We start from the raw sequence: 20,765 nt of genomic DNA on the forward strand, positions 1-20,765 counted from the left end.
GACCAGAGGAAGAGACATGGAGGGCCGTATTTGGCCCCTGAGATCCCCTCCACGCATGTCATAGAATCATAGAATCATAGAGTTGGAAGAGACCACAAGGGCCATCGAGTCCAACCCCCTGCCAAGCAGGAAACACCATCAGAGCACTCCTGACATATGGTTGTCAAGCCTCTGCTTCAAGACCTCCAAAGAAGGAGACTCCACCACACTCCTTGGCAGCAAATTCCACTGTCAAACAGCTCTTACTGTCAGGAAGTTCTTCCTAATGTTTAGGTGGAATCTTCTTTCTTGTAGTTTGGATCCATTGCTCCGTGTCCGCTTCTCTGGAGCAGCAGAAAACAACCTTTCTCCCTCCTCTATGTGACATCCTTTTGTATATTTGAACATGGCTATCATATCACCCCTTAACCTCCTCTTCTCCAGGCTAAACATGCCCAGCTCCCTTAGCCGTTCCTCATAAGGCATCGTTTCCAGGCCTTTGACCATTTTGGTTGCCCTCCTCTGGACACGTTCCAGTTTGTCAGGGTCCTTCTTGAACTGTGGTGCCCAGAACTGGACACAGTACTCCAGGTGAGGTCTGACCAGAGCAGAATACAGTGGCACTATTACTTCCCTTGATCTAGATGCTATACTCCTTGCATGTCCTCATGCTACCAGTTACTCTCTTGCCAAGTTAGGCAGAACACCTGCTCTAAGAGTTTCCAGAGTGGCCGTTTGACAACTCTCCCAGCAGAGGGCATCCCATTTTGAGGCTGGTATTTCTCTTTGCTCCTGCCTCGTACCCTGATATTTCACCATTGGCTTGATAGATCAAAGCAAAGCACTCTGCCATTCAATTTGGCAGCACTGTACATTTTTAAAGCGGCAAAGCGAAATTAATTTTCCCAAGCTGGAGAGTAACTTTGGTCTGATCCAGACCTTGCAACGCTGCTTTCCCCCCATTAAAACCTGATCTCTACTGCTGAATTGGAGCAAGTGCCAATCAGGTTTTCTCCAGATTGATGTTTGATCTGATTTATTGCTAAAGGGTGGGTTTTCTGGGGGAGAGCAGTGGGGCGAAAGCAAAATCTTGGACCAGAGCTTTCCATCTGATCAGGTATGCTAATGATTTCTAATTCACCTTGCTCATTGATTTGCTTTCTAATTAGGCCATTAACTTGATGCTTTGGTCCCTATCGACAGTCGAATAAGACTTGAGCTGAGCCGACCGTTAAGCATACAACAATTCAATATATTATGGCCCATGTTAATGCATTTACAGTCAGCATACATTTTAAATTAAGTAAATGGTTGTGCTTTACTTCAACCAAGCATGGGGCAGGTTGGGGCAGGGACCTAATTTCCCATTTCTAGATTTTTCAAAATTTGTTTATTCTTTCTTGTTTAACCAGGTTTATATACTGCTTAATCAACGGAAACCTCTACAGTGATACCTCGGCAAAGAACTTAATTCGTTCCGGAGGTCCGTTCTTAATCTGAAACTGTTCTTAACCTGAAGCACCACTTTAGCTAATGGGGCCTCCTGCTGCCGCTGCACCGCTGCTGCGTGATTTCTGTTCTCATCCTGAAGCAAAGTTCTTAACCCGAGGTACTATTTCTGGGTTAGCGGAGTCTGTAACCTGAAGCGTATGTAACCTGAAGCGTATGTAACCCGAGGTACCACTGTACTCAGTTTTTCATAAAACAATATAAACTATTCATATATATATAAAAAATCAACGCTACAAATAAGTAGGCATAAAAATACGAAAAATATTGATAAAACCAGCAGTTTAAAAACAAGAATACACAGTAGTGTGGCATGACTGGTTAGGCTTTCTGAAACAAGAACGTTTTTAGCAGTTGGTGAAAACAATACAGTGCAGGTGTGTGCCTAGCATCAATTGGCAGGGAGTTCCACAGAGTAGGGGCTGCCAAAGAATCAATTTCTTGCAAGAGTGGCTCTATCTTCGCTGTGCATTTAAAACAGCACTGTGCCACTTTATTTAAAGCCACGACTATTAATAGCTTTCCCAAAAAGAATCCAGGGAAATGTAGTTTTTTAAGGGTGCTGGGAGTTGTTAGGAGACTCCTCATATTCCCTGCTCAGGGCCACAATTCCCAGAGTGGTTTATCCATTACTACTACTACTACTACTACTACTACTACTATTATTATTATTATTATTATTATTATTACCCCACCCATCTGGCTGGGTTGGTCCAGCCTCTCTGGGAGGCTTCCAACATATATAAAAACATAATAAAACATTACACATTAAAAAGCTGCCTTCAGATGTCTTCTAAAGGTTACATAGTTACTCCTTAACATCTGATGGGTGGGCGTTCCACAGGGTGGGTGCCACTACCGAGAAGGCCCTCAGCCTGGTTTCCTCTTCCCAAGAAACTTCCGGCGTGTGGTTAGGATGGGGCTGAGGGGTTTTGTCAAAGCCTTCTTGGAAAATAGAGGAGCTTAGGAGAAGAATATGAAGAGAGGGGGCTCGAGGAAATAAGAGATAAATCAAAAGGTGAAACATAAAAGCCTAAATGTTATCATTAAATCTGTGCTTCACGATCCTGTATCTCTTTTTCTGAACGCTACCCTTCTGTGGTCCTCAGGCCACAGCCAGCATTAGTGTGTGTGTGTGTGGGGGGGGTGTCAGGCATTTACAGATCACTGAGGAGCGAAACCACATGGCTTCCTGCCACCATCTTAGGAATTTCAGAATCTGTCTCACAGAAAGTCAAGTCCTTGCTCCAACCAGCTCAGTATTTTCCACACCAGAGGCTCTCAATAAGCGTCTGGCAAGCACCCAGAATAGGCACCAACTCTTAGGGACCCCTAAAATGTTTGAGGACGGCCACCCCAGCAAAAAAAAAGGTTGGTGGGCCCCTCAATATTTGATTCATTTTGGCACCCCTGCCACACACAACTCTCGTCCAGGTGATTGGTGGAAAAGGCTGCAGAACTGCCAGGAATAATATGTGCTTTTTCAGACGACAGAGATCACGGTTCGTTTTGACGGTTGCCAGATTACCGGATAGGCTAGCAACGCCCTAGCTGACAGCTTGGGGTTTTCAGTCCAAATCTAGTAATGGATGCTGAAACCGACCCGGGGCTAATGCGGAAAAAAAGGTTGTGCCTCTTTTCACAGAACTTTCCTTGCAAAAACAAGCGCATCCATTGCACTAGAAAGCATGGATAGGTTCAAGGGCGCTGCCTAGCCTTTTGGGTGCCAATAGAAAACCAGGAAGCCGTTCTTTACAATAATAATTAAAAATGGTAAGCGTAACGCTGGTGGTCGACAAAAGAGGTTCAAAGACTCTCTCAAGGCAAATCTTTTAAAATGTAGTATAAAAACCGACAACTGGGAAACACTGGCCTGTGAGCGTTCCAGTTGGAGAACAACCTTTACCAAAGGTGTCATGGGCTTTGAAGACGCTCAAACTCAGGGCGTAAAGGAGAAATGTGCTAAGAGGAAGGCACGCTTGGCAAACCCTCGCCATGGTCAACTCCCACCTGGAAACCTATGTCCCCACTGTGGAAGGACGTGTGGATCCAGAATTGGCCTCCACAGTCACTTACGGACTCACTGTTAAGACCATTTTCATGGAGGACAATCTTACTCAGCTACAAGTGATCACATAATAATACAGTGGTACCTCAGGTTACATACGCTTCAGGTTACATATGCTTCAGGTTATAGACTCCGCTAACCCAGAAATAGTACCTCGGGTTAAGAACTTTGCTTCAGGATGAGAACAGAAATCGTGCTCCGGCGGTGCGGCAGCAGCGGGAGGCCCCATTAGCTAAAGTGGTGCTTCAGGTTAAGAACTGTTTCAGGTTAAGAACGGACCTCCGGAACGAATTAAGTACTTAACCCGAGGTACCACTGTAATAATAATAATAAATAAAAAATCGTGCCCCAGCCACTCTGAGCGGCTTCCAGCATATACAGAAACATAATAAAACACCAAACATTGAAAACTTCCCTATTCAGATGTCTTCTAAAATTGTATAGTTAACTTATCTCCTTGACATTGGATGGGAGGGCGTTCCACAGGGTGGGTGCCACTACCGAGAAGGCCCTCTGCCTGGTTCCCACAGGTATCCCTCTAATAATAATAATAATAATAATAATAATAATAATAATAATAATAATATATTTATTGTCATTGCCCCCTCTTGGGGACCACAAAATTACTTGGCTGCTCCATCCACCCAGGTAGGGCACTCCACACAAAATCAAAACAACTATAGTAACACTAGTTAAAACAATACAGTATAATACAGCAAGGAAGATTAGATGACTTTCAAAGTCCAGGTTTCCCATTCAGGGCCGAGATCGCTCTGGAGAAGAAGCTGTTCTTAAGACGGCTCGTTCTTGTCTTCATCGTCCTGTATCTCCGTCCCGACGGCAGGAGCTCCAAGAGACAGTGACCAGGATGCGATGGATCTTTTACTATGTCCAGTGCCTTCCTATGGCACCTTGTGGCATAAATCTGTTCTAAGGTGGAGAGTGGGCAGCCAACAATGCTCTCTGCTGCCTTAACAACTCTGCACAACCCCATCCTGTCCTGGGTAGTACAGCTTCCGTACCACACACATAAGCCATAAGTGAGCACGCTCTCAATGGCACAGTGATAGAAGGCAAGCAGCAGTTTCTGCGGAAGATGGTTTTTCCTTAGAATTCTCAAAAAGTTTCCCCAGAACCAAGATGGGTAGGTTCATCAGGAAACCCTTTGCACTTCACAACTATGTATGTGTTTGGGGGTAGGTCAGATAAGGTCCGGGTGGGATAACGGGAGGAAAAGCCACGTCAAGGAATCTGGGGTTTGGGGGTGGGTGACGTAACAGGGGCCACAACTCAAATGCAAGGCAGGCAGGCAGGTATACAACTCTGGATCACAAGCGGGGCAAATATACGTGCCTGTACTTACACGAGTTGGCTTCATGTTGTTTTTTGGTGGCTCGCAGTGCCCCGTTCCTTTCCGACGCCCAGTGAGGGGACCAGCTGTTAAGTAAAATGTCAGCAGACCCTTACGCAAGGCTGAGCTTCAAAGCCAGGGACACGGGCACCTGCTCTGCACTGCCACTCGCCCTGCCCTCGAAATAACTGAGCATGCAGCTCCCAGGGTTAATCGGGACATTGCTGCTAACATTAGACAGCAAAGCCATGTAATCGCTTCGGGGAGGTATTCAAAGCCACCTTCAACTTTGGAGGCAGCTGATACTGCTGGTTCTCTCTCTCTCTCTCTCTCTCTCTCTCTCTCTCTCTCTCTCTCTCTCTCTCTCTCTCTCTCTCACACACACACACACACACACACACACACCTTGCTCTGGTGCAGAATCAAAGAATCATAGAATTGCAGAGTTGTAAGGGACCTCCAGGGGTCATCCAGTCCAACGCAGGAGTCACAGCTAAAGCATCCTTGACTTAATTGGCGCAAATGGCAATTTGGGTTTTCCCCAGATTGCTGTTTGTTCTGGATTATCACAAAAGAGTGGGTTTTTCCCTTGGGAAGGAGCAGGGCAAGGGGGAAACTGCTCCCCCTTTCTAAGCCCAATGTCCCATTCCGTTATCCATTTTTTAGGCGAGGCCAAGGCCAAAGAAGAAACTGCTTATTTTAAGTCCACAGCTTCTGGGCATCCTTAAAGGAAATGGCAGTCACGAGGGCCATATTTAACACATTAAAATGATGGGTTTGTCCAATAATAATTATTATTATTTATACCCCGCCCATCTGGCTCCTGTTTAACATAGGAAAATATTTCAAATTCCCTCCACTTGGGGCAGGGAAAGAATCAAGATTCTCAAGAGTCGTACTCAAGTGGTTTATTCCTCCTCTCTCCCAATACTGCTTTTCTTTTGTTATGATTGTACAAATAAATGATGAAGATGATTATCATGGTAAGCCTGAAATTTGCAATTTACTCTGGGAGATTTTTTTTGGCTTAAAAACTGCCAACGAGGGAAGGGAGTCTGTTCCACGGTTGAACAGTCTTACTGCCGGAAAGTCTTTCCTGGTTTCAGTCATAGAGTTGGAAGGGACACCCAGAGTCATCTAGTCCAGCCCGCCCGCAATGCAGGAATCTTTTAGTGGGACAATGATGTGTGGTTGGAAGGAGAAGACTGGGAAGAGGTAACAGTGTTTAGTGAGCAGGGAGAGTCTGTGGCAGAAGCAGAGGCAGAAGCTAAAGCAGGAAAGTGGGAGGAAGGAGACCAAGAATTATAGGATCGTACAGTTGGAAGGGACCCCAAGGGTCATCTAGTCCAATCCCCTGCAATGCTGGAATCTCAGATGAAGCATCCATGACAGGTGGCCATCCAACCTCTATTTGAAAACCTCCAAGGGAGGAGAGTCAGGCAGAGGTGAGTCAGGCTGGGGACGAGTCAAGGGTGTCTTCCCCTCCTGCTAAAACAAGCTCTCCCGTCCTGTTTCCCAGAACCAGAAGAGGGCTGAAATGAGTGGAGCAGTGACCAGCTGCATGCAGGCGCAGTCTCTGCTTGGGAAACGTCTTGGGGAGGAGGGTACTTAGACGGTTGTGGGGAGGTAGGGACTTTCTTGTCTTGGCAACTGATTTCATGCAGTAAGACCCATGGGGAATGGGCTGCTGTGCTCAGAAAGACCTGATGCTCAGTCAAGTCTGTGAAGATCATGTTTTTGCTCATAAAGAGTTAACTCCAACTTTCAACGGTGTGATTGACAGTCATACCTTGGATCTCGAACGCCTTGGCTCCTGAACAAATCGGCTCCTGAACGATCAAAACCTGGAAGTGAGTGTTCTGGTTTTTGAACTATTTTTGGAAGCCGGGTGTCTGATAGGGATTCACTGGCTTCTGATTGGCTGCAGGAGCTTCCTGCAGCCAACCAGAAGCCACACTTTGGTTTTCCAATGTTTTGGAACAAACAGACTTCCGGAACAGATTCCGTTTGACTTCCAAGGTACGACTGTACTGCCAGCTTGCTTTTTAACATTGTACTAGTTCCTATACACAGTGTCCCACTCTATCGTCCAACCACGGAAGGAAAAGACATTATCAGTGTTCAAGGGAACAGTCCAGCCAGGCCTGGATGACTGCATTTGGCCCTTGATCTGATTGATTTGATTTATTAGATTTCTTTTCCGCTTTTAATTCAAACGATTCCCAAATCGGCTTACAAACAATAAATAGCAATGGTGTGATAGCTCATAATCAGAGAACATCACAAATACAGCACAAATCGTACGGAATAATTAACATATTGTAAGAGAGACAATTGCAGGTGGCACTGTGGGTTAAACCACAGAGCCTAGGACTTGCCAATCAGAAGGTCGGCGGTTCGAATCTCCGCGACGGGATGAGCTCCCGTTGCTCGGTCCCTGCTCCTGCTAACCTAGCAGTTTGAAAGCACATCAAAGTGCAAGCAGGAAGGTAAACGGTGTTTCCGTGCACTGCTTCGGTTCGCCAGAAGTGTCTTAGTCCTGCTGGCCACATGACCTGGAAGCTGTACGCCAGCTCCCTCCGCCAGTAAAGCAAGATGAGTGCCGCAACCCCAGAGTCAGTCACGACTGGACCTAATGGTCAGGGGTCCCTTTACCTTTACCTTTAAGAGAGACAATGGCAATCTACGAAACACTGTTAATGAAGCAGCAACTAAAAAAATAAACTAAACATCACAATTAAAGCAAAAGTCATATTATACAGTGGTACCTCTGGTTAAGAACTTAATTTGTTCCGGAGGCCCATTCTTAACCTGACACTGTTCTTAACCTGAGGTACCACTTTAGCTAATGGGGCCTCCCGCTGCTGCCGCCGCGCGATTTCTGTTCTCATCCTGAAGCAAAGTTCTTAACCCGAGGTGCTATTTCTGGGTTAGCGGAGTCTGTAACCTGAAGTGTTTGTAACCCAAAGCATTTGTAACCTGAGGTACCACTATACGATTAAAAAAATACGGTATTTTTAATCTATAAAACAATACAGTCATACCTCATGTTACGTTTGCTTCATGTTACGTTCTTTCATGTTACGTCCCGTGGTGACTTGGAAGTACTGGAAAGGGTTACTTCCGGGTTTCGCCGCTCACGCATGCGCATAAGTGCAAAATGATATCACGCGCATGCACAGGAATGCTGAATCGCAACACACGCATGCGCAGACGCGCTGCTGCAGGTTGCGCTCTTTTCATGTTGTGAAAGGGCCTCCAGAACGGATCCACTTCGCAACCAGAGGTACCACTGTATCAACAACATTAGCAGAAAAGCAGCTAAAAGATAAACCAAGCAGTTTATGCACACATTCTCCACACCCCGTGACTCATAATCTTTCACTCTGTTCAGCTAACAACAACAACCACAACAACAGTACCCTGTCCATCTAACTGTCTGACTGGGAGCGGCCGCTGGGACCATATAACACCAGTCTTGAAAGACCTACACTGGCTCCCAGTACGTTTCTGAGCACAATTCAAATTGTTGGTGCTGACCTTTAAAGCCCTAAACGGCCTTGGCCCAGTATACCTGAAGGAGCATCTCCACCTCCATAGTCCAGCCCAGACACTGAGGTCCAGCTCCGAGGGCCTTCTGGCAGTTCCCTCGCTACGAGAAGCCAAGTTACAGGGAACCAGGCAGAGGGCCTTCTCGGTAGTGGCGCCCACTCTGTGGAATGCCCTCCCATCAGATGTCGAAGAGAAAAATAACTACCAAACTTTTAGAAGACATCTGAAGGCTTTTAATGTTTAATACATTATTGTATTTTATTGTTTTGTTGGAAGCAGCCCATAGTGGCTGGGGATACCCAGCCAGATGGGCGGGGTATAAATAAATTATTATTATTATTATTATTAGTAGTAGTAGTAGTAGTAGTAGTAGTATTAGTATTATTAAAGATACGTACACATAATTCTTATAGCAGCAGCCAGCGGCTCCCTTCTGAAGATTCCTTGGACTGGAGGTGGGACATCACAGGTCCACACCAACCACCACGTGATGGCAAACAGGGTCTTTTTCCCCTCCCTGGTCTTCCTCTGGAAACTGCTCCCTTATGAAGGCTCCTAGGGCTGGAGTTGGGGGCAAGGCCAGCACAAAACCTCCCTCCCCTCTCCTGGGGCCTGAGGTTCTCGGCCCCCTTGGTGCATACGGGCCAGCAGCCAGAATTTCAAACTGAGGTCTCTCCAAGCCATACCCAGAGATGCCAAGGGCTGGACCAAAGGTTGACCCTCTGCCACTGAGCTAAAGCCTTTCCCTGTCAACGGATGCTCTTGGGATAACTCTACTGCAGATCTTTAGTTTCTGGGCCCAATTAATCCGAGGCCCTTCTTGGTTTTCCTCTTCCATGGAGGTCCAGATGGTGGCAACACAAGAACCGGCCTTTGGCTAATTAAACAATCTATGAGCTTTTAAACTGGGGTGGGGTGCGGTGGAGGGTTATTGCTTTGTTATTATTTTACATACCGTATTTTTCGCTCCATAAGATGCACTTTTTCCTCCTAAAAAGTAAGGGGAAATGTATGTGCGTCTTATGGAGCGAATGCGTGGTCCCTGGAACCGAATTGCCCAGGGGCAAAAAGTAGATCGTGCTTTTTTTTCTAGAAAGAGGGAAGTGGGTGTTGAAACAAAGCCGTTGAGGAGCTGATAGGCAAGGGATCGGGAGACAGATAAGGGACTCTAGAGATAAAGAAGGCTGCCTGGTAGGGGGAGGTAAAAGCACATGGATCCTCAGGATTTTTGCATTGGGTCACCCCAAATTCACAATAGGATCACATAGCATGTCCATGGCTACAGCCTGCACCAAAATACACACACATCCACTGTTTTGTGGAGCCGCAATGGCGCAAAAACATGGTTACAAAGCACGGATCCACATGGATCCTCAGGATTTTTGCATTGGGCTACCCCGAACTCACCATCAAATCACATATCCACAAAAATCATACATGCACTGTTTTGTTCAGAATTTTTTTTTATTGTTTTCCTCCTCTAAAAACTAGGTGCATCTTATGGTCAGACGCATCTTATGTAGTGAAAAATACGGTATATATTTTTTTAAAAAATTGTATTGCAAACCACCCAGTGATCCTCAGATGGAGGGTAGTATAGATATTTAATAAAACAACATATAAATAATGTGGTTTTATGCCAAATCTTTGGAAATCTTTGAAATGGGGGGAGGGTGAGGGGGATTTGATCCAGTTTGGATTTAAAGGCAATCTTACCAAAGTGCCAATTTCCAAAGCAATCAGTGAACCAAAACACAGCCATCCTTTAAAATGTGTACTTACATGAATTTTGCAGCAGGGTTATCCAGCCAAGTAAGGTGTCCAAAATCCATAGGTATTTATAGCCCACTTGGATGAAGGTTTTGAGGGGATGCTCATCAAATTTTCAGGCGGCACCAAACTGGGAGGGGTAGCCAATAACACTGAAATAAAATCGGGATTCAAGATGACCTTAACATATTCGAGAACTGGGCTGAAACTAACAGAATGAATTTGAGTAGTGACAATTGTAAAGTTCTGCACATAGCCAGGAATAACTAGATGGAGACAACATAAAAAAAACTCCTTCCAGTAGCACCTTAGAGACCAACTAAGTTTGTTATTGTTATGAGCTTTCGTGTGCATGCACACTTCTTCACATATGAAGATGTATCTATTCTTCAGAGATGCATTTGAAGAAGTGTGCTTGTTATGTACTGAGTTGAATAGGATTCAGAATGCAGCAGTCTGATTGGTCCTAGAACAATAGGATTCAGAATGCAGCAGTCTGATTGGTCCACAGGAGCCACCCAATCCAGCTCCAGGTGGAAGTGAATCCGCAACCTGATTGGCTTACAGGAGAATCCCAGAATTAGCCAATCACATGTGAATGGAATGTGCGCGCTGGAGGCAGGCGCGCAGCGGGAGGCCCCATTAGCGAAAGCACACCTCAGGATGAGAACAGTTTCAGCTTAAGAACAGACATCTGGTGGCTGGGAGCTGCCGCCGAGACCCTATAACACCGGTCTTGAAACACCTACATTGGCTCCCAGTACGTTTCCGAGCACAGTTCAAAGTGTTGACCTTTAAAGCCCTAAACGGCCTCGGCCCAGTATATCTGAAGGAGCGTCTCCACCCTATCATTCTGCCCGGACACCGAGGTCCAGCTCTGAGGGCCTTCTGGCAGTTTCCTCTCTGCAAGAAGCAAAGTTAAAGGGAACCAGGCAGAGGGCCTTCTCGGTGGTGGCACCCACCCCATCAGATGTCAAGGAAATAAACAAGTGTCTGACTTTTAGAAGACATCTGAAGGCAGCCCTGTTTAAGGAAGCTTTTAATGTTTAATAGGTTATTGTATTTTAATATTCTGTTGGAAGCTGCCCAGAGTGGCTGGGGAAACCCAGCCAAATGGTCATGGTATAAATAATAATAATAAATAATAATAATAATAATAATAATAATAATAATAATAAAATTCATAACCAGAGGTACCACTGTAGTTCAGCCAACAAACACAACAAAACGTGACTACCACTCGGCGCCACACCGTGGGAGCCAGCACTTACCGCGGGGCCTGTAGCGTGCCCGAGCCACGAGTCTCTCCTGGGAGTGATGTGGTGGCTTGGGCGCCAGCAGGCTCCGAGCTGCCAGAAATGGCAGTGTCAGGCTTGCATCTGCCCACCGCCTCTCCCTCAGCCAGTGGCGTAGCGTGGGGGTGCAGGGGGGCCCAGCCGCACCGGGCGCAACATCTGGGGGTTAGGGTTAGGGGGCGCAAATCCACAGATTAGGGGGCGCAAATTACTTGCCTTGCCCCGGGTGCTGGCAACCCACGCTACGCCACTGCCCTCAGCCGTCCTACAGCTGAGGGGGTTGCAGTGGAGAGGCTCCACGCAGCGTACCCTGCCTCTATGGGTGGCTCGCCCACCCACCAGCTGCAGGTCACACCCGCTGCTCCCGCTAGCTACGGCGCTGGATGGGAGCACCTGGATTTTAGCACATATGAAAAGGATCTAGAGGTCTTAGTACAGGGTCAGGTTTAAGGTGCTGGTTTTGACCTTTAAAGCCCTGTGTATGTAATGAAAATGATATACAGATGGTACACGACCCCAGTTAAACTTGCCAAAATATACCATTTGTCTGATAATAAATGCTGGAAATGTAAAGAAAATGAAGGTACATTCTTTCACCTCTGGTGGACCTGCCCTAAAGTGAAGGCCTTCTGGGAAATGATATATAATGAGTTGAAAAAGGTATTTAAGTATACCTTCACTAAGAAACCAGAGGCCTTCCTTCTGGGTATTGTCGGCCAGAAGGTGTTAAAGAAGGACAGAACATTCTTTATGTATGCAACAACGGCAGCAAGGATACTTATAGCTAAGAACTGGAAAACTCAAGATCTACCCACACTGGAAGAATGGCAGATGCAACTGATGGACTATATGCAACTGGCGGAGATGACTGGCAGAATTCGAGACTTGGGAGAAGAAAGGATTGAAGAAGATTGGAAGAAATTTAAGATTTATCTACAAAAATATTGTGATTTAGTGGAATGTTAAGAAGGATGCTTGGTTATAAATAATTGGCCATCACTAAACTGAATCGGAATTTGATGATAAGTGAGATTAAGAGAAACAAAATTTGTTGGAGAATTGTTACATTATATTTAAATGAGTGGTTACAAAATTGCAAATATAATTTGCTTGAAAAAATTTATTAACGATGTAAGTGGGAGCGGGAGACGTGAGGAAGTCTAAAGAAGTTATGAAATTTTGTTAAAACAAAGCAATGCTGTTCATTATCTTTGTATTTCTTTTATAAAAAACCCTAATAAATATTTTTTTTAAAAAAAATAAAGCCCTGTGTGGCCTAGGACCCTCGTACCTACAGGACCGCCTCTCCTGGTATGCCCCACGGAGGACCTTAAGGTCCACAAATAACAACACTTTGGAGGTCCGGAGCCTCAAGGAGGTTATACTGGTCTCAACTAGGGCCAGGGCCTTTTCAGTACTGGCCCCAACGTGGGGAAACGCTTTGTCACAAGAGACTATGGCCCTGCAGGACTTGACATCTTTCCACAGGGCCTGCAAGACAGAGCTGTTCCGCCTGGCTTTTGGTTTGGACTCAGTCTGACCCTTATGTTTCCCTTCCCTTATGGTTTTGATTTATCAGCTATTTTAAAATGAGGCTGCATTTTAAATTGCATTTTAACCTGTATTTTAAATTGGCGCCCCCCCTCTTTTCCCCCATTATGTTTTTACTGTGATTTTATTGGTGTTAGCTGCCCTGAGCCTGGCTCTGGCCGGGGAGGGCGGGGTATAAATAGTAGACCACAAGCTTAACATGAGTCAACAGCGTGATGCAGCATCAAAAAAGGCAAATGCTATTCTAGGCTGCATCAAGAGAAGTCGAGTGTCCAGATCAAGGGAAGTCATAGTCCCGCTCTATTCTGCCTTGGTCAGACCACACTTGGAATATTGTGTCCAGTTCTGAGTGCAACAGCTTAAGAAGGATTTTGACAAGCCGGAACATGTGAAATTAAAAGGTACAGAGATTGTTGAAATAATAAAAAATAAGGGATTTCTAAATGAAAGTAGGACTTCCTCCCCACCCCACCCCCGCCACTCCTAATATAGCCGGAAGAGGTCACTTGCGAAGCAAAACGAGCGGCGTCTTAGCCATGATTACCTGTGACAGGAGTCGAAGCATTAAGTACTTTAGCCTGACCCGGCAGGGCGGTTCACAGCTGAAGCAAGATAATGTCCTGCAGAACCTTTTAACCGCACGCGGAATAATAAGACTGACAGTGCAATAATCTGTGGGAAAAGGAATCTCCTAGTGATGAGGCAAAATTCACAGGTGGAGCTTAATTCGGGGTTTCTGGGCCGGTTTGCAGTAACAGGTACACTGAAATGCACAACAGCTTGCAAAGAGGAAGTTTTCACTGGGCATTCATTGCATTTCTCTGGCACTAATAATAATAATAATAATAATAATAATAATAATAATAATAATAATAATTTATACGCCACACATCTGGCTGGGTTTCTCCAGCCACTCTGGGCGGCTTCCAACAAAATATTAAAATACCGTAATACATCAAACATTAAAAGCTTCCCTAAACAGGGCTGCTTCAGATGTCTTCTAAAAGTATGGTAGTTGTTGTTCTCTTTGACATCTGGTGGGAGGGTGTTCCACAGGCCGGGTGCCACCACCAAGAAGGCCCTCTGCCTGGTTCCCTGTAACTTGGCTTCTCACAGGGAGGGAACTGCCAGAAAGCCCTTGGCGCTGGACCTCAGTGTCCAGGCAGAATGATGGGGTGGGGATGCTTAATAATTTGCTAAATGATAAAGTCTGCAGCCCCACAACAACACCCCAAGGGTGGGGAACCTGTGGCCCAGAGAGCCAAATGCGGCCCTTGAAATCTCTTTATATGGCCCATGGAACTCTTCCCAGGCCACACCCCTCTCTCCTCAGGCCACACCCCTCACCGCCCCCCTTGCTTCCCGAAGTGGTTTTTCTTCCCTGGGGTGTCTCCTTGAGCTCTGATAATGCCTTTTGCATGCCAAGCTGGAGGGCAGAAAGGGATGCGGGTGGTGCTGTGGGTTAAACCACATAGCCTAGGGCTTGCCGATCAGAAGATCAGCGGTTCGAATCCCCATGGCGGGGTGAGCTCCCGTTTCTCGGCCCCTGCTCCTGCCAACCTAGCAGTTCGAAAGCATGTCAAAGTGCAAGTAGATAAATATGGACGTGTGTATGGACGTGAGTGAATGTTAGTGAAAATACCACAAGGAAACACATTATATGAGGAAGCATGTCATTGCAAAACTGTGTATGTTAGGTGAAATTGCATTCAAAAATATCGGGAGAAATTTGCACCCAAATGTTGGCGCATAGTTGGGCCGCACATACTGTATTTCCCTAGGAAGGGCGTTCCAAAGGTTTGGGGCCACAAAAAAGGCCCCCATTCTGGCACCTGCCATTTTAGCAGCTCTCGATGTCTGGGGTCATTAGAGGAATTGAGACAGCTTTCGCCCTGGCCTTCCACCTCCCTTCCTCTGAGTGTGCCTTTCCCTTTCTACCTTATAGGTTTTAGGGGAACATAAAGTATTGTGCCCAGGGGGTGCTGGTGGGACAGAAGGCAGGGAGCTGAGCAGCAGGTGGCGCCAGAGAGCCAGTGACAGGCAGAGCCAACTTTTTCTAGTTTGCCCCCATCCTCTTCCTTTCTGCTGAGTTCTAAAGGGGCAACATTGAGACTAAGCCAACAGGCAGAGCCGCCCTCTGGAATAGCTTGTGGGTAAGATGACAAGCAGGTGAGAGATGGCTGAGGACAGGTGGTGGTTGGTGGGGCAGTGCCCCATTTACCTTTATACCTGAAGGAGCATCTCCAACCCCATCGTTCTGCCAGGATACTGAAGTCCAGCTCCAAGGGTCTTCTGGTGGTTCCCTCACTGCAAGAAGCAAAGCTACAGGGAACCAGGCCGAGGGCCTTCTTGGTGGTGGCGCCCACCCTGTGGAATGCCCTCCCACCAGATATCAAAGAGAACAAAAACTACCATACTTTTAGAAGACATCTGAAGGCAGCCCTGTTTAGGGAAGCTTTTAATGTTTGATGTATTACGGTATTTTAATATTTTGTTGGAAGCCGCCCAGAGTGGCTGGGGAAGCCCAGCCAGATGGGCGGGGAATAAATAAATAAATAATTACAAAGAAACCAGAGACGTATCTCCTTGGATTGATAGATGAAGAGATACCACGGGGGGGGGGGGGAAGAATTTTTCTATATGCAAGTTCAGCTACTAGAATAGTGATTGCTACTAGGTGGAAGTCACAAGCTATACCCACAAAGGAGGAATGGATTTGTAAACTAAACGAATATTTAATTTTCGCAAAATTGACTGCTATAATAAGAAATCGGTCGAATCAAAAATTAAATGTTTTGATGAATTTTATGGCAAAAGATTGCTTTAAAAAAGATACGTTAATATACCTAGATTAAAATGCGAAGAACTGGATGGAAGAAAAATTAGTAAGGAGAGATAATAAGAATATATAGATGATTTGAGAAGACTGTAGACTATTGTAAATTGTATAATGTGGAGGAAATCGAGGGGGGCGGAGGAAAGTGGGAGGAGGGAGAAAAGAATAATATAATGGATTGAGGAAATGTAAATGTAAATGTATGGGGAGGAAATGGTGTTGGCTTTGGTATATCTGTATTGTAATGTAATATGTGAAAACCTTATAAAAAAAAGATCAAGGGTCTGGAAACTAAGCCTGATGAGGAACGGTTGAAGGAGCTGGGTGTGTTTAACCTGGGAAAGAGGTGACTGAGAGGAGATATGAGAGATCTTCAAATATATTATGGGCTGTCACATGGACGATGGAGCAAGCTTATTTTCTCCTGCTCCGCAGGGTAGGATCCAAACCAACGTATTCAAGTTGCAAGAAAGAGATTCTGGCTAAACATCAGGAAGAACGTTCCGCTATTTGACAGCAGATCAGACTCCCTTGGGAAGTTGTGGACTATTAAACAACCTATGGCCTGTGAAAGTGTAGGGGAGCGGACTGCTATTATTATTATTATTTTACTATTAGGCTGTCTGTCAGTATGTTTTTAGGATGTTTTTATCACTGAAGTTTGGTTATGTGTTTCTAGCATTGTACACCGCCCTGAGATATTTTTGATCCATGGTGGTACATAAGCTAAAAACAGATTAAAGCACACATCAGTAGTCTGCAAGCCTGGATGGCATTGCCTAAACAACAATGTTTTTAGCAGGCGCTGGAAAGAATTCAGTGAAGGTGCCCCCCCATATCATTAGGCAGGGAGTTCCAAAGGGCAGGCAACACCTCATTAACAGATTTGGACCTTCTGGAAGTGGTGAGCATGTCTCCTAATGATTGGGATCTTTGGATGAAGGGCAGCATACAGGTTTAATTAATTAACAACAATACTAAGAATAACAGCAATATTTTCTACAAGCAATTTTCAGTTGGAGAACCTGCATCACGAAGATTGCAGAAGGGTGAATTTTCCAGGATAACTGTGTTTTTGGTTCAGGGTGTGCAAAATAGACAAGTTCTGTTCCCACCTTAATCCTGTGTCCCTTAAAAAATTCTGCAGCCAGAATTAAATAAAGATCGATTTCTTTTATCTCGGGTATATTTATTTCCTATGATCCATGTATTATTATTTTTAAGTGCTTAAAAAAAAGCACTTTTTGCTAAAGGGGGAAATGGCATGGCGGCAGTTCCTCATGACCATGGGCCATTATCATGAGATCTAGCAACCTGCAATATTTACGAAAAGGAAAAGAAAGCGAGAAATTCTCAAGATACCACACACGTCATGCCAGATATTAGATACTATTCCGGCGCAGAAGCTTTCGACTCAATCAGGCAACCGACCAACAAACCCATTAAGCGTCAGAATTAGGATCGCTGCCAACTTAAGCCACAGCACACATGACTTGTTAACAGAGCTACTCTGGAGTAAATGAGCTGAGGATCGGAACCCTCTCCGCATAGACCCCAACAGCCCAAATTCTCAGATGAAACCCAGTTGCATTTTGACGTTTAGCATCCTGACAAATCTAAAACACAACTTATTCTTGACTTACCAAGGTCACCCAAGGACATCCCTTAGTTCTGAGCTCGGACCCAAGACGGAGCCTTTTTCCTCTTCCCGGGAACAGTGTAGAAAACCCACAGTTTCCAGAACAAAAATTGCTATCAATCTGAAAAGGTTTCTACAGTTTCTGGAGGGAAGCCCATTGTTTTCTCCAAGTCTGGCTGGAAGGAGTTTTACGGTGGTCCTGGACTCAACCCATCCTTTCCCCTCCAGGATCCTGGCTCCATCCTGGGCTACGTGAGAGGAGGCCTGTTTCTCTGAAAAAGCGGGAAGAAAGTGGTAGGTCCCTCTAGCTGGGCAATGGCTGCTCTGAATAGGATTAGGATGAGGAGAAAAGCTTCTTACAGGCCAGGCACCATCTGCAAACTCATGAGAGTAATGAGGTTATGGAGATTATTCGTATCCTGGTGGTTGCGGCAGGTTGCGGGCCTCAAAAAAAAATGTACCAACGCCTTTTCTTTGCAAGAGTTAAGTCGTGATCTTAAGTGTTTGGGCACAATGGCTCTATATTGCCATCACCTCCTGGCAAGTAGAAGGGGAAGAAATGGAGGCAGTGAGAGATTTTACTTTCTTGGGCTGCATGATCACTGCAGATGGTGACAGCAGCCACGAAATTAAAAGACGCCTGCTTCTTGGGAGAAAAGCGATGACAAACCTAGACAGCATCTTAAAAAGCAGAGATAGCACCTTGCCGACAAAAGTCCGTATAGTTAAAGCTATGGTTCTCTCAGTAGTGGTGTATGGAAGTGAGAGCTAGACCATAAAGAAGGCTCTGAAGAATGGATGCTTTTGAATTCTGGTGCTGGAGGAGACTCTTGAGAGTCCCATGGACTGCAAGAAGATCAAACCTCTCCATTCTGAAGGAAATCAGCCCTGAGTATGCAAAGTATGTGTTTTAAGCACGATTTTGTGCAAAGCCATGTATATTAGAAGAAATGTGCAGGAACTGTGATAAGTTCAAGGCTCGTGTATTAATATTCAAAGGCCTGGACACCCTGAGCCCAGGATAACCGCCTGAGTCCTTGTATCTCAGCATGGTCACTAAGATTATCTGGAGAAGTTCTGTTAGATGTCCCAGGAGACTAGGTGAGGTGACTGCTCTCAATGTAGATCTTGATTCCTCACCTGCAGTGGCATAGCATGGCTTGCTAGTGCCCGGGGCAAGGAAAGTATTCCACACCCTAAGGCAAGCATTGCACCCTTAACTGGTGCTTCCGGTAGGGGACACTGCATGGCCACTCCTGCTCAGTGTGCTCCTCAAGTGGGGTGGGTGGGAAGGAGGCAGCAGCTGCAGAGGCACACCCCTAATTTTCTTTTGCACCCGGGACAATCACCCCGGTGGTACCCCCCATGTGGAAGAAGCTTCCTGGTGTATAATAGAATGTCTCATTCTCATTGGAGAAATGTTGGAGGGTATGCGCCATATAATATAACAATATAATATAACAATAATATTCTTGCAATAACAACTTGTTGTTGTTAATATTATTATTATTATTAATAATAATAATAATAATACCCCACCCATCTTGCTGGGCTTCCCAGCCACTCTGGGCGGCTCCCAACAGAATATTAAAAACATGATAAAACATCATACTTTAAAATTTTGTTGCACCAGCAACAAATATACACAGAGAGAGTTATTCTCTTGGATTTACTGCAAGAATATTGGACTGTTTGGTTTTGAGATGTTGAGTTGTGTCTGTTATTATTATTATTTTGGCCTTGTAAATATCATTTCAGACTCTAAGTCATAGAAGGTGTTGAATTTTTGTACATTTCCCTGGACATTGCCGGGATATCTAAGGCAGCATTGACATCTGAGGTGCTTTGTCCTGGATCTTAGGAAAGTCAATCGAAAATTTGTGTGTGGGGGGTGTGGTTTGTCCAAAAATAGCAAAGTTCAACAACTTTTGGGACGTCCTGCTTTTTACTTTAAAAACTCTTTTAAACCATATGCAGTGGGACGTTGGGTTAAGTACTTAATTCGTTCCGGAGGTCCGTTCTTAACCTGAAACTGTTCTTAACCTGAAGGACCACTTTAGCTAATGGGGCCTCCTGCTGCCGCCGTGCTGCCGGAGCACGATTTCTGTTCTCATCCTGAAGCAAAGTTCTTAACCTGAAGCACTATTTCGGGGTTAGCAGAGTCTGTAACCTGAAGCGTACGTAACCTGAAGTGTATGTAACCCGAGGTACCCCTGTACAGAATTATTTAGCTTGTGATATTCTTCACTAACTCGGGCAAATGAAGAGTCCCGTGGTCGTCATGTTTGGGGGGAAAGAACTGTAGCTCAGTGGTAGAACAAAGAAAGCTTCTGGTTCGGTAAAAGATGCTGCTGAGAGTGTCATCTAAAAACCTGGAGAGGGTCTGCTGGCCAGTGTAGGTGATACAGAGACAAATTGGCCTGACTCTGCACATGGCAGCTTCCTGGGTCCCTATGCTACTTGGGAGTGCATTTGACGATGGCCCCAGAGCTGCGCCGGAGCGATCTGTATCCCCTGGGCCTCTTCCTTGTCTGTAATAATCAGCAACCTTAATCTGAAATCCTGATTATCCTGGAGGTTTTAGGCCTCTAGCACGTAGCATTCTCCTGCCCTGAGGTTTATGCAAACCGAAGGGCTTCTAAGACCGGGAGGAGAGAAGGTACCCAGATCTCTCGGTTTGCCCTTGGGCATGGCTAACACCGTCGCAGGGTTTCATCACCACCATCATAGAATGGTAGAGTTGGAAGGGACCCGCAACGGTCATCTAGACCAGCCCCCTGTGATGCAGGAATCTCAACTAGATCGTGCATGACTGATGGCCACCCCATGTCTGCTTAAGAACCTCCATCATCTTCAAAACGTGCCAGGTGATATCGGCTCCAGCTCTACAAAGTGAGAACATCCTTTTTCCCCAGTGAATTTTTTTTTTAAAGGAAAAATCAAACGCAGATCGTGCTTGCTTTTATATTTTAAAAAGAAAATGATAGTTGGCTGTATTTATTTATCTATTTATTTATTATCTAAGAAAAGCATTTATTTATATATTATTGATTATCTAAGAAAAGCAATGACAGACCTAGACAGCATCTTAAAAAGCAGAGATATCACCTTGCCAACAAAGATCCGTATAGTTAAAGTGATGGTTTTCCCAGTAGTGATGTATGGAAGTGAGAGCTGGACCATAAAGAAGGCTGATCGCCGAAGAATTGATGCTT

At 45.4% G+C, this 20,765-nt stretch overlaps 2 protein-coding genes across 12 annotated transcripts in view; one reads left to right on the top strand and one right to left on the bottom strand.

The window, feature by feature from the left end:
- The window catches only part of RP1L1 (RP1 like 1), a 39,166-nt gene extending 18,948 nt beyond the window's left edge, over positions 1-20,218 (bottom strand). For 5 of the 6 annotated variants that reach the window (XM_081903585.1, XM_081903584.1, XM_081903583.1 and 2 more), the window contains exon 1: positions 10,242-10,456. The gene's annotated coding sequence lies outside the window, so the exon portion shown is untranslated. Of the gene's footprint in view, positions 1-10,241; positions 10,457-19,802 lie in introns of those variants that run through there. The other variant, XM_081903581.1, reaches the window with a different exon arrangement.
- Positions 1-20,765, top strand: part of LOC309365819 (uncharacterized protein C8orf74 homolog) — a 71,789-nt gene that overhangs the window by 2,348 nt on the left and 48,676 nt on the right. For 2 of the 6 annotated variants that reach the window (XM_081904321.1, XM_081904323.1), the window contains exon 2: positions 6,427-6,533. The exons of the other annotated variants lie outside the window; for them this stretch is intronic. The gene's annotated coding sequence lies outside the window, so the exon portion shown is untranslated. The remainder of the gene's footprint in view (positions 1-6,426; positions 6,534-20,765) is intronic. 6 annotated transcript variants of the gene reach the window in all.

The sequence above is a fragment of the Podarcis melisellensis genome, assembly GCF_964234715.1.
Source record: "Podarcis melisellensis genome assembly, chromosome: 3".
Lineage (NCBI taxonomy): Eukaryota > Metazoa > Chordata > Lepidosauria > Squamata > Lacertidae > Podarcis > Podarcis melisellensis.